Raw genomic sequence first — 12,600 nt, 5'->3', positions numbered from 1 at the left:
GTTGGGGACCACCGCTCTATACAGAGATCCTGATTTAGCATTTCTTTAGTAAAGGGAAAAACTAAACTACAACTAGAATTTTATCTGGATATTTCCAAACATGACATGCATCTATACCGAAATATCCAGCTGAGTGACACTAGAGTGTCTTCCGAGAAGCTAGCCTGAATTATTTGAAACATTTACAAGTGAATAGTGGGTATGGACATACACAGATCCAGTCTGAATTTGTTTCAATACAGAATCAGAATTAAGGAAAAGGGACAGTCACAAAAATATGTTCTGGATCTTCCTTTGCTTCCCCACCCCCCTGAGGCTACACAAAACCTTGTCAAACAGGCTCCACTGTAGGATGGAACTGTAAGTATGAATTTCAGTCCTTTTCTTTATTTCTCATACATTTTAAACTTTGTTTTCAGTATTTCAGTTTTTAACTTTTTAATCTCTCTATATAAACTAATTGCTACCTCTAGCTCCTTTTCTGGAAGATAATTTAAAGGCCAACTGGGGTCTCATGCGGCACTATTTTCTGAAGTAGCCTTTAGGTTGGAGATTGTTCCAGTGCACATCACCCCATCAGTTGTCTTCCTGTGCCATGCTGAGAGTAGCAGTCTTTTTTTTTTTTTGAGACAGAGTCTCACTCTGTTGCCCAGGCTAGAGTGAGTGCCGTGGCGTCAGCCTAGCTCACAGCAACCTCAAACTCCTGGGCTCAAGCGATCCTGCTGCCTCAGCCTCTCAGGAAGCTGGGACTACAGGCATGTGCCACCATGCCCGGCTAATTTTTTCTATATATTTTTAGTTGGCCAATTAATTGCTTTCTATTTTTAGTAAAGTTGGGATCTCGCTCAGGCTGGTTTCGAACTCCTGACCTTGAGCGATCAACCTGCCTGGGCCTCCCAGAGTGCTAGGATTACAGGCATGAGCCACCACGCCTGGCAAGAGTAGCAGTCTTTGATCTTAGACACCAGGTCTTAGACCCAGATCCCCTGGGGGCACTTCATGGTGATTTCCCTCATCTCCTGCCATGTCCTCCACATGAAGCCAGGAGAGAGCCAACAGCCATCCTTCTCCCCCACTCTCCTCACAAATCTGAAAATATCTTGCTAGTCTGGCTAAAATCTCTCCCTCTTCAAACTCGTTCCTCTTGCATGTGCTTAGGCTCTTAGAAATAAAACCCAGGAAGGGCTATCTTAGACCTCCCATAAGGCAAGGATGCCTGGTGTCTTCTACCTGCCTAGATGCAGGAACAGAAAATGAAAAATATCACAAAATGTTATCCTGCCACAATGTTTTCTTGCATTTGGACTCTTCAGTTCCTGGATCTGGACCGTAATATCTGATTTTCACAACACAAGGCAGATACAAAGGGCTTGTGGGAGTTTGAAACCCAGCCCACTATAATGTTAGTTAGGAAAGATGAATCTCATGACTGCACACCTGTTAGAATGGCTGCTATCAAAAAAATGCATGATAACAAGTGTTGGTGAGGAGGTAGAAAAAGAGAACTCTTGAATAGTGTTGGTGGGAATGTAAGTCAGTACAGCTATTATGAAAAATAGTATGGAGATTCTTCAAAAAACTAAAAATAGAACTAGCATATGATCTAGCAATCCCATTGCTGGGTATATATCCAAAGAAAGGAGGCCGGGCGTGATGGCTCATGCCTGTAATCCTAGCACTCTGGGAGGCCGAGGCAGGCGGATTGCTCGAGGTCAGGAGTTCGAAACCAGCCTGAGCAAGACCCTGTCTCTACTAAAAATAGAAATAAATTAATCGATCAACTAAAAATATATACACAAAAAATCAGCTGGGCATGGTGGCACATGCCTGTAGTCCCAGCCACTCGGGAGGCTGACGCAGCAGGATTGCTTGAGCCCAGGAATTTGAGGTTGCTGTGAGCTAGGCTGATGCCACTGCCTGGGCAACAAAGTGAGATGCTGTCTCAAAAAACAAAACAAAACAAAATACAAAGAAAGGAAATCAGTATATGGAAGAGATAGCTGCACTCCCATGTTTATTGTAGCACTATTCACAATAACCAAGATGTGGAATCAACCTAAGTGTCCATCAGTGGATGAATGGATAAGGAAAGTGTCTTATATATACACAATGGAAAGCTATTTAGCATTTAAAAAGAAGAAAATACTGTTATTTGCACAACACAGATAAACCTGGAGGACATTATGTTAAGTAAAATGAGCCAGGAACAGAAAGACAAACACTGCCTGATCTTACTTATATGTGGAATCTAAAGAAGTTGAATTAACAGGAGAGAGTAGAATGGTGGTTATTAGTGTCTGGGCACAGAGTGGGGATTGGGGAGATGTTGGTCAAAGGATACACAATTTCAGTAGATAGTAAGAGTAAGTTCAAGAGATCTATTGTACAAAATGGTGACTATAGTTAATAACAATGTATTGTGTGCTTAATTAATTAATTGCTAAGAGAGTAGATTTTAAGTGTTTTCACCATAAAAAAGAATGTGTGGAAATACACATGTTGATTAGCTCGATTTAGCCATTCCACAATGTATACCTCTTTTAAATCATTATGTTGTATGCCAAAATATATACAATTTTTATTTATCAATTTAAACATTTTTTAAAAGATGAATCTCATAGTATGTGGACTTGCATTGAAGGTTGGGGTTCGGATTCTGCCCTCACTATTTAACTAGAGTAAGGAGTAATGTTCTTGGTTTTAATCCTCCTCTTTCCTACTCCCCCATCTCTCCATGACTACTTAGTTGAGGCCCTGATTGTCTTTTACCTGGACAAATGTAACAATCTTCTAGCTGATCCCTCTGTCTCTGACCTTACCCTCTCCAGTCTCTATCTACCTTAATACCGTGTTTCCCCGAAAATAAGACCTACCCATAAAATAAGCCCTAGCAGGATTTCTAAGCATTTGCCCAATATAAGCCATACTCCGAAAATAAGACCTAGTGGTGGGCGTGGCTGGGCAGTGTATCTGCACAACCCATGCATTTCATAGCAGAGCGGTAAAGAAGACGAGCAGCCCTTCTCATCTGCCCCATGAGAGCTCTATTGCTCGACATGAAAGATTGAGGCCAATGGTTCTAAAGGAAATAGAGTTGCAAGAAATTCAGAATGGAATTCGGGGTTTGGAGAGTTATGATGATGTTCCAGAAGAAGACAACTTAACTATATTTGAATAAATGTAGATTGTTGTACTGTACTTAAAAAAGTAACACATCCCCTGAAAATAAGCCCTAGGGTGTCTTCTTGAGGAAAAATAAATATAAGGCCCTGTTTTATTTTCAGGGAAACATGGTAATATAACTACTATGGTCATCTGAAGTCCTTGATTAAAACCCTTCAACAACTCCCTGTTGGCCAGAGGGCAAAGTTCCAGCTTCAAATCAATGATTCAGGTGTCTTTTTTTAAACCCCAAATGTTTATCGCAGCACAATTCACAATTACAAAGATTTGGAATCAACCTAAGTGCCCATCAACTGATGGGTGGATGAAGAAAATGTGGTGTGTATACACACACACACACACACACACACACACACACACACACTATGGAGTATTACTCAGCCACAAAAAGAAATGAAATAATGTCTTTTGCAGCAACGTGGATGGAATTGGAGACCATTATAAATGAAGGATCTCAAGAATAGAAAAACAACCACTACATATTCTTAGTTATAAGTGGGAGTTAAATGAGGGGTATATATGGTCATAAAGTGGTGTAATGGGTATTGAAAACTAAGAAGGGGGAATGGAGGGAGGGTGGTAAGGTCTAAAAATCTAACTATTGAGTACAATGTACACTATTCTGGTGACAAGTACTCTAAAAGCCCTAATTTCTGCAGTATACAAATCATCCATGTAACACAAAACACCTGTTCCCCTAAATCTATTGAAATAAAAAAATTAATAATTCAGGATCCTTTACAATCCGCTTCCCCCTTCCGCTCAGTGGCAGACACTGCCAGCTGTCCTCCAAATTCCATTCTCTCTTTTTTCTATACTAATATTACCACAAATTTTCAACTGAGCATATTGTCACCATACCAGAGTCTATTAGAAGTCCTTAGCAGTAGGTGTGGCCATGTGACTAGCTCTGGCCAATGAGCTATAAACAGAAATGTCCTATGGCAGTTCCATGAATCTCCCTTACAAGACAGCTGGCATTTGCCTTTGTTCTCTTTTTCTTTTCCTTTCCTTGTTCCTGCTGCTTAGAATGTGGATGTGATGACTGAATCTAGAGCAGCCATTTTGGACCATGAAGAAAGAGATCTTGGAAATGGAGACCACATGTGATACAATAGGAGTGAATATCTCTGAGCTCCTGAAAACTTCATTTCCCTAACCCACCACACCAACCTGAAACCTTGTTCCCCACTCTCCAGTCTCACCTTCCTTCCTTCTCTGCTTTCACAGCCATGCTGAACTGTTTGGTATTCTCTCAGTTGATCGTATAGCTCCATGCTTCTGTGCCTTGTCTCTTGCTACTCCTCTGCTTTATGATTTCTCTCTCTGGCAAATTCTTTCTTATCAAGACCCACTTCTAGGATCTCCTTTGACAAGACTGCTCACTCACAGCCAAGCAAATGTGGCAATTCTTTTGCCTTCATTGTATCTAGTATGTTTGCCTAGCACAATCCTCACCACATGCCATTACCAATGTTTTCTTTACCTATTTGTTCTACAAATAGACAACGAACTCCTAAAGGTCATAGCTATTAATATGTTTTTAAAACATCTTTGTATTGTTAGTGCCTAGCACAAAATTGGGTCCCAAAGAATAGTTGTTGCATCGTGAACAACTGAATGAAATTCTCTGAGCTTCCATTTTGTCATCTGTAAAATGGGAGGCATAATAATTCCCATCCTATAGATATTTTTGAGAATTACATAATAAGACAATAGGAAGATTCTTTGTAAACTTTAGCATGTTATCAAGAAAACCAAAGTGTTGCGTGTTTATCCAAACATCCATTATCTGGTCAATCACCTTACACAAATATAATTTTTATAGAATCCAGGGCTGTTGACCTACTTTATATCTACAAGAAATGGAAAGAAAGGATGCATTGAAAAAGGATGTGCTTCTGATCTTGGCCAAGTCAAAATTAGTCAAGAGTTCTTAAGGTCAATTTAATTTCTATTTCTACATAGTTAAATATATTTGAGTTCAACTATCCTACAAACTCTTAGCTCCAGGTAACCTCTTCACTCACTGGACAAACATAGTTCCATGTAAAATAGTTGTACTTAGTTAAAACAAAAGTGATACACATCAAGTTGATTCCACTTGCTGGAAAATCACCTCTAGGTCATAGAATAGGTGTAAGAGCTGAGGGCTGAGGACCTTCACATTTTCTCCATGTCAGCTGCTTTAAGAGAGCAGGCGATGGTGAGAGCTGCAGCTGGAGCAGAGGCAGGATGTCCTCCTCTTGTTTCTGCCATGTTACCCTCAGCAACCCGGGAACTCCGGACATCCATAGGAGAAAAGGGACTCCATGGGGTGATAGGCCTGCTCAGATCATGCTGACTTCTCTCCTGAGACTACTTCTCTCTTGGCACTGTTCTGTCTTGGGGTTCTTTAGGGAAGTCTAATTCTCTCCCGGTACTAGTCTAAACTCCACATCATCATGAAGTCATCCACTAGAGCCACCGTGTAATTCCAATCCTTCTGTGACCTCCAAGACTCCCCAGCGCCAGGATCTCATGCGTGGGAGTCGAAAACCCCCTTTTCACAGCAATCAATTTGCTTCACCACTTCCAGGGAATCCAGTCTTGTTTTGGCCTCTATTTTCCTGTCTGGGGATGGGTTTAATGTCACCTCTTATATTATGAATCAGTGACATAAGCTTCTAAAGCCAAAAGTATTTGTGAGATCGCCTTTTAAAACCATGGAAGAATGAACTATCTTTACTCTTCTATTTAAACTGATTTCCGAAGGAAAGGAGGGCTCAAAGTGAAGTTCGGGCTCTTCTCTGCACGTTTGCAAATGCACAAAGCTGGGTCTGTTATGTCCTGTCTGAAAGGCTATCTATTTGTACAGCTTTATGCATCCCTTCACAGAACACCCATGAAGTCACAGCTCATATTTCTGCTTTAAATATTCGATCTTTTGGCTTTAAACACCCATAAGGGTTATTTGTCAAAACGGATCTTAAACCTCGCCCCACAGCTCTGCAGCAGATTTTTAAAGTCATGCTGTAGGGGTGGGAAGGAAAGGGTGGGGGAGTCGGGAAAAGTCAGCCATTCAGTAAGCATTTATTGAGTGCCAAGTACGTGCAGAGCATATGGTATCTAGTAATAGGTGCTGTGAGGGGGAGAAAAAAGAAATGGAATATGTGTTCTTGCTCTCAAGATGAAGGAGACAGAAACATAAGCACTGTCAGTTCAGTCCTAGACCTAGACATGTTAACCTTATTTTCCAAAGATGCTTGCATGATGCGCAAGAGCCTCGACATGGGGCATGTAGGAACATGTGAGCAGCAGTGGCACATGTATGTGTGTGCTTGTGCGCATGCCTGTGTAGTGGGGAGGGAGGGAGAAAGAGAAAGGGTACGTGGGTATAGGAAGAGGATCAGAGATGACAAAGGGAGCCATGCCTTGGATGGAAGGCCCTTCCTTGATGTGTTTCTCAATCATCCTCTGCCCCAAGATACCTTTCTGTAGCTTTCTGAGAGCCCAGCAGCCGCCTCCTATGTCCCCTTTTGACAGCAATGCGTTTGTTCCCACCACCTTCCTGGTCTCTGGGATCCAGGCTCTTCAGAGTTTTTTCAGAGTCATGCCTTTTTGGGTCTTGTATGAAGACAAACTCACTGCTTTGGACCTTACTGCTTTGGACCATTCATTTCTACCACAAACCTCTCTGGTTCTGAACTGTATTGTGACCAGACACCTGGAGGAACATCTGTCTTGCAAGGGCTGCGTGGGCCCAGGGAGCTGTCTCTGCCTGCTCAAGCAGGTGAGGTCTCCTTTGGCAGAGGTGGGCCCCTGGGAGGCCCCAACACCCTGGCCCTCATGCTGAGTGACAACTTGGATACCACCGCAAGGTACTCCCCACACCCTACGGAGGTGTGCACAGAGTAGTGAAGAGTCAGGTAGGCTTGGATTTGCATCTCACGATTAGCTATCTTATAAAACTCTATAAAGCCACGTTGAAGCTCAGTTTCTTCATCTGTCCAGTGGAAATTCTCTCATAGCATTATTATGATAGTTAATGCAAACAAAGTGCCGAGCACAGGACTTGGCACATAGTAAGCACTCAATAAAATGTTAGCTAGTATTATAATATTAATATAATTTTCATTAATATTCATGATTTTGCTTTGAGACTTTTCTTTGTGGCCTAAGATATATTCGTTCTGTCCCACAAAGTATATGACTAAGAGAAAAACAGGAAATGTGACTTACTCCAACCATTAAACAAACTTTTTTTAAATGCTGACTGCATTGCCAAGTACAGTATTAGGTCTCTCCCTCCTACCTCCCTTCCTTCATCATCCTGCAAACATTTATTGTGTGTCTGTGAGGTGCCAGGCATTGCATTAGATTCTAGAAAAATAGTGGTGAGGTAGATGGATATGTTTCCTTCCATTGCAGAACTTATGATCCAGGGAAAAAGAGACATATTGCACAAATGAACCCAGGTGGAGAAGCAGGGGTAAGTTCTAGATGTTACCACAGTGCTCAGGGGACATGGGGATCTGCAGGGTTAGGAAGACCAGCATGTTACGAGTTTCCATTTATGAGACTTGTTCTCAAAAGGCTTGTTCTCTCTAAATTACTTGCTGCCATTAGGTCAGTGGTATTTTCATTACATTGTCCCTAGGCAAGACTGGCATTTTCTATGGAGTTATCAATCAAATTCATGAATATCCAACTCCGTATTTTAAGTGACGAAATGGCTCTTCATTGGAAAATTCGGACATAATGTCTATTGCAAAAGGGACATATAAACCATCAAGATTTAAAATAATGAATTCACAGGTAGAACCTGGTGTGAGCTTTCCTAACACTTAACACAATGTGTTTTGTGTTAATACTTCTATTCTGAACTTCATCACCAAGTCCTGACTTACCTAAAATATTTCTTTGTACATCATCTTCCATCGACTAAGATAAAAGCCAGAATATGAATACGGTTCTAAAATTTGTCAAATGATATCTGTAACTTTTTTTCTGCAGTTTTAATGCCGTTATAGAGAGGGCAAAAGGATGGGGAACTCATGTTCATTGATTGCCAGTTATGTGTGAATGCCAAGTCTAATCTCATTTAATTCTCACAGGAGCTCTATAACGTAGGTGTTGTTTTTGTCTCTGTTTACATATTAGGAAATTGAGGCCCAGAGAGGTTCAGATATTTGTCCAAAATTTGCACACAGGGCCTGTATTCAAAGCCAAGACTACCTGATTCTAAATGGTACTCCCAGTTTGGGCATGAATGATCTGACCATTTGCAGAAAGGCAAAAGAATTTATTTCCACCCACACACAGTACATTTTAATTTACATAATCACTGCAAGTCTAAACAGTCACACAATAATCACAGTTTAACTTATAAAAATCCAGCACAGTCCTTATATCACAAGTTGTGTGCAACTGGTCCTGGGCTCTAGGACTCCCTTCATTTGTTTTTTTTTTTTTTGCCCTAAATCTATTTTTCTTTGGAATTCTTTCCATATGCTACAGTTTAATATAACAGTACAATAAAGGCCATTCAAGATGTCACTAACGGGAAGATGATAATATATATCTCACTCTTATGGAGATTATAGTTTTACTTTACTCATTAAAAGCTCTCTTTTCAGCATAATAAAACCTGCCAAATTGGACCTCCTTCATTGTGCCTAAAATGGAACTAATCATCTTGCTCTGGGCCTGGGTTAATATTCCCTCTTTCCTATTGCTTGCCATATGGCAACTAGGGTCAAATCTTTGTAGCCACCTTTGACTCATCCCTTCTGCTCGTCTCCTCCTTCAGGTAAGCGTCATTAATAGTGAGAATAGCTTCGATATCAAGGGGAAGTTCACATTCACTCTGTCATGTGACCCAGTCTTCCTAGCAGCCCTCTAAGGTATTTGTTATCAATTGCATTTTACTCATGAGGAAACTGAGCTCCCAGGCAGTCAGAAGCTGAGAATTAGTGAAGAGTTGAACCCAGGTCTTTACGTACTACAAAATACCAACCATTCTTCCCTCAGCATTGATCCTCTGCTCCTCTCTTTCCTGTCATTACCCACGAACTCACCTTGAGTCAGATCTGCATTTTTTTTTATGTTTGAATGAGCGCTACAGCTTCCTAACCATTCTTTTTGTCCAACTTCCATCCAAACTCTATGCCCTAAACCAGGTTTGCCTTGCCAACCATTCGTATTTCTCCATTGTCTAATGCAGTAGTTATCAAGCTACTAAAATTCAAATAATCATAATGTTTCACTCATTTACAGAAAAAGTAGATGTTCATTTCTTAAAATTATGTTCTATTTTAAATATCTTGCTCTTAGTTTTTTCTTCTTAAACTTTTATCCTGGTCATCTGCTAATACGAGTATATATGGTTATTTCATATTGCCTGCAAATTATACTATGCTTACTAGGACACTATTGGGCCAATCTGAGAAGCACAGCTCTGGATTATAAGTGCTAAAATGATGGCCAAGACCCTCCAAACTCTGCTCCCAGGTCACCTTTCTATTACTTGTCAATCTGACATGCTTCCCTATTTGCCTTGGGTTGAAATTCCCAGCTCAATGTCAGGCACACAGGAGTATTCAGTCAGTGCTCTGTGCCCACAGCCCGCTGACTACTGACGGGTGCACTTTGCTGAGGAACATTCCAGTGCTTTGCTCATGTAGTGACCTTTGCTCCCAAGTTCTTTCTCTCTTCTCCTTTTTGAATCTGTTTTAAAAGATAATATTTATTGAATACTTCTGATGCTCTGGACACCTCCCAAAGGCACTGCAGGTACTAATTCAGCTAAGCTTCCCAATAACCCTCAGGGGTATAAAAGGCAAGACCTTTTTTCTGGGTCTGTGTTTCTGAATTTTCAAAACAGAGATTGAAATAATACTTACTTAATAGGATTGTAGTGAGAGTTGGGTGAGTGAATACATAAAGTGCCCAAGATATTGTAGTCATTTAATAAGCTTTAGCCATTATTAGGGAGCCACCTTCTAATTTTGGAACTTTAAGTTCATGCTGATTAACAACTTGCTAGTAGCCAGGACTCAGCCATGTCTCCGGAGTCCAAACACTGGGCTCCACAACCTCCCTTCTTCCTTTTTCCTACTTACTCAAATAACCTACGCCCCTCTAGAAATTCTTGGTCACTGATTTATGTTCCTAATACACTGTTACATGTAGCATAGTGCCACACTCACATAGATAGCCCTCTGCTTTCATATAATACTTCAAACATGTGAAATAATTTCCATCGTCGTTTCAATTGTATTAACAGTTGGGAACAGACCTGTACTGACGGCAGTCATCATGTTCCCATTTCCATTTCCTACTTGTGTTGGGGGCTCCCAAGACATTCAGTGATTTGCTAGGGAGACTTATAGGACTCAGCGCATAGTCACAGTCATGGCTAGAATTTATTACAGCAAAAGGATACAAAGCAAAATCAGCAAAGGGAAAAGACACACGGGGCAAACTCCGGAGGAAACGCGGCACATGCTTCCAAGAGACCTCTCCCACTGGAGTCACACAGGATGGGCTTAATTCCTCCAGCTATGAGCTGGGACAACAGGTATGAAATGTCATCCACTAGGGAAGTTCATTAGAGACTCAGTGCCCAGGGTTTTTATTGGGGGGCTGATTACATCAGCATTCCCTGCCAAGCATATAATAAAATTCCAGACTGGGGAGTCCTTGCCTTATTCCTTATGAGAGAAATGCAAGCAGGTGTTCAGCATGAACCACATTGCTTGTACAAATAGTTGAGGCACAGCGAGCCATTCTTATCAGTTGTGGGAATGATGGGAACCCTCCTGTGATGGTTCATTTTATGTATTAACTTGGAGGGGTGGTTTAGATGAGATTAGCATTTATTAATAAATCAATGAATTTTGAGTAAACAGACTGCCCTCCATAATGTGGATGGGCCTCATCCAATCAACTGAAGGCCAAAATACAGCAAAAATACCAGCCTCTCTGAGCAAGAGGGGATTCTTAGCAGACCTCCTTTAGACTTGGAATATCCGAGGTCCTGGGCTACCAGCCTTTGGACTGGGACTGCACCATCAGCTCTCCTGGGTCTCACACCTGCCAGCCCAGTCTGCAGATTTTGGACTCACCATCATTAGCTCCTAGTCATGTGAACCAAATCCTTATAATAAATCTCTTTACATATATATATAAAGTATATATATATACATATATATATATTTGTACATGTATATATATGTACACACACGCATACACACATACATACACACACACACACACACACACACACATGTCCTGTTTCTCTGGAGATCCTTGACTAATACACCTCCCTAAATCCAAGTTCCCAGGTGCCAGCAAAGGGCCAGCCTCACAAGCAGGTCTTCCTGAGGACAGCTGTCTCAGGCCTGCTATCTTAACTCTTTCCACACTCCACTAGTTTTATAGCAGCAGAAGCCACATGGCAGTAATAGCATGGAGCAGCGGAATGCATGAATCGTCAGAAGCTATAGGGTGGAGAGGGAGTGAGGAGAGAGAAGTTGGCAGTTAGTGGCAGAGAAGTGGGAGCAGCAGGCACAGAGCGCAGGTGCTGAGTGGTGGCTTCATTGTCGCAAGTGGGGCATCCAAGGAGGAAACAAGGGATGTCTGTGGCTGGGGGAGCGGGCTGAGCAGGTAACTAGCTGTCCCTTTAGCCCACAAGACCTGCCCATGTAATTGTGGTTTGCAGTAGATTAAAGATGTCCAGAAGTTCTTTGCCACATAATGATGTGGAATCTGTTTCCCCTCCCTTTGAACCTGGGTTGGCCTGTGACTTGCTGTAACCAATGGAATGCAGCACAGGTAACATCGTGGCTGTTCTAGGCATAGCCGTGGGAAAGCCTGGCTGTTTCTGCTTTTCTGTTCTTGGAAGTCCGAGGTCCCCATGTAATGATGTTCAGTTACACTTCTGAAGAAACTGTTGAGAAAGAGAGAGACATGCCCAGCCACCTCCAGCTGTCCCAGCTGTCCCAGCTGAGGGGACAAGCACATGAGTGAAGTCACTCTGTCCTATCTGAGAGTCAGCCCAGTTGAGACTCCAGATTACACCACCTGCGTGAGATGAGCGACTACTCCAGGCAAGACCAGCAGAACTGTTCTGCTGAGCCCCGCCCAGATGACATAATCCTGGACAAATAATAAAATGTCGTGGCTTTAACCCACTGACTTTGGGAACGGTTTATTTCCTAGCAATCGGTAACTGATTCGGTGAAGTGGCTGGAGGAGTCTGAGGACAGTGGCTTCATTGTACCCGTGAGGCACCGGGGCAGAGAGTGAGAGACGCCTGCAGCTGGGGCCGCAGGATGACTCCGTGAGTCGACACGAGCTTCTCCCTTCCTTCCAGTTTCCCCTGTTTCACAACACTGGCATGTGTCACTTCACAAAGAAAACAATCTGTACCCT

The sequence above is a fragment of the Microcebus murinus genome, chromosome 10 (assembly GCF_040939455.1).
Source record: "Microcebus murinus isolate Inina chromosome 10, M.murinus_Inina_mat1.0, whole genome shotgun sequence".
NCBI classification, from domain to species: Eukaryota; Metazoa; Chordata; class Mammalia; order Primates; family Cheirogaleidae; genus Microcebus; species Microcebus murinus.
This window is presented reverse-complemented; position numbering follows the sequence as displayed.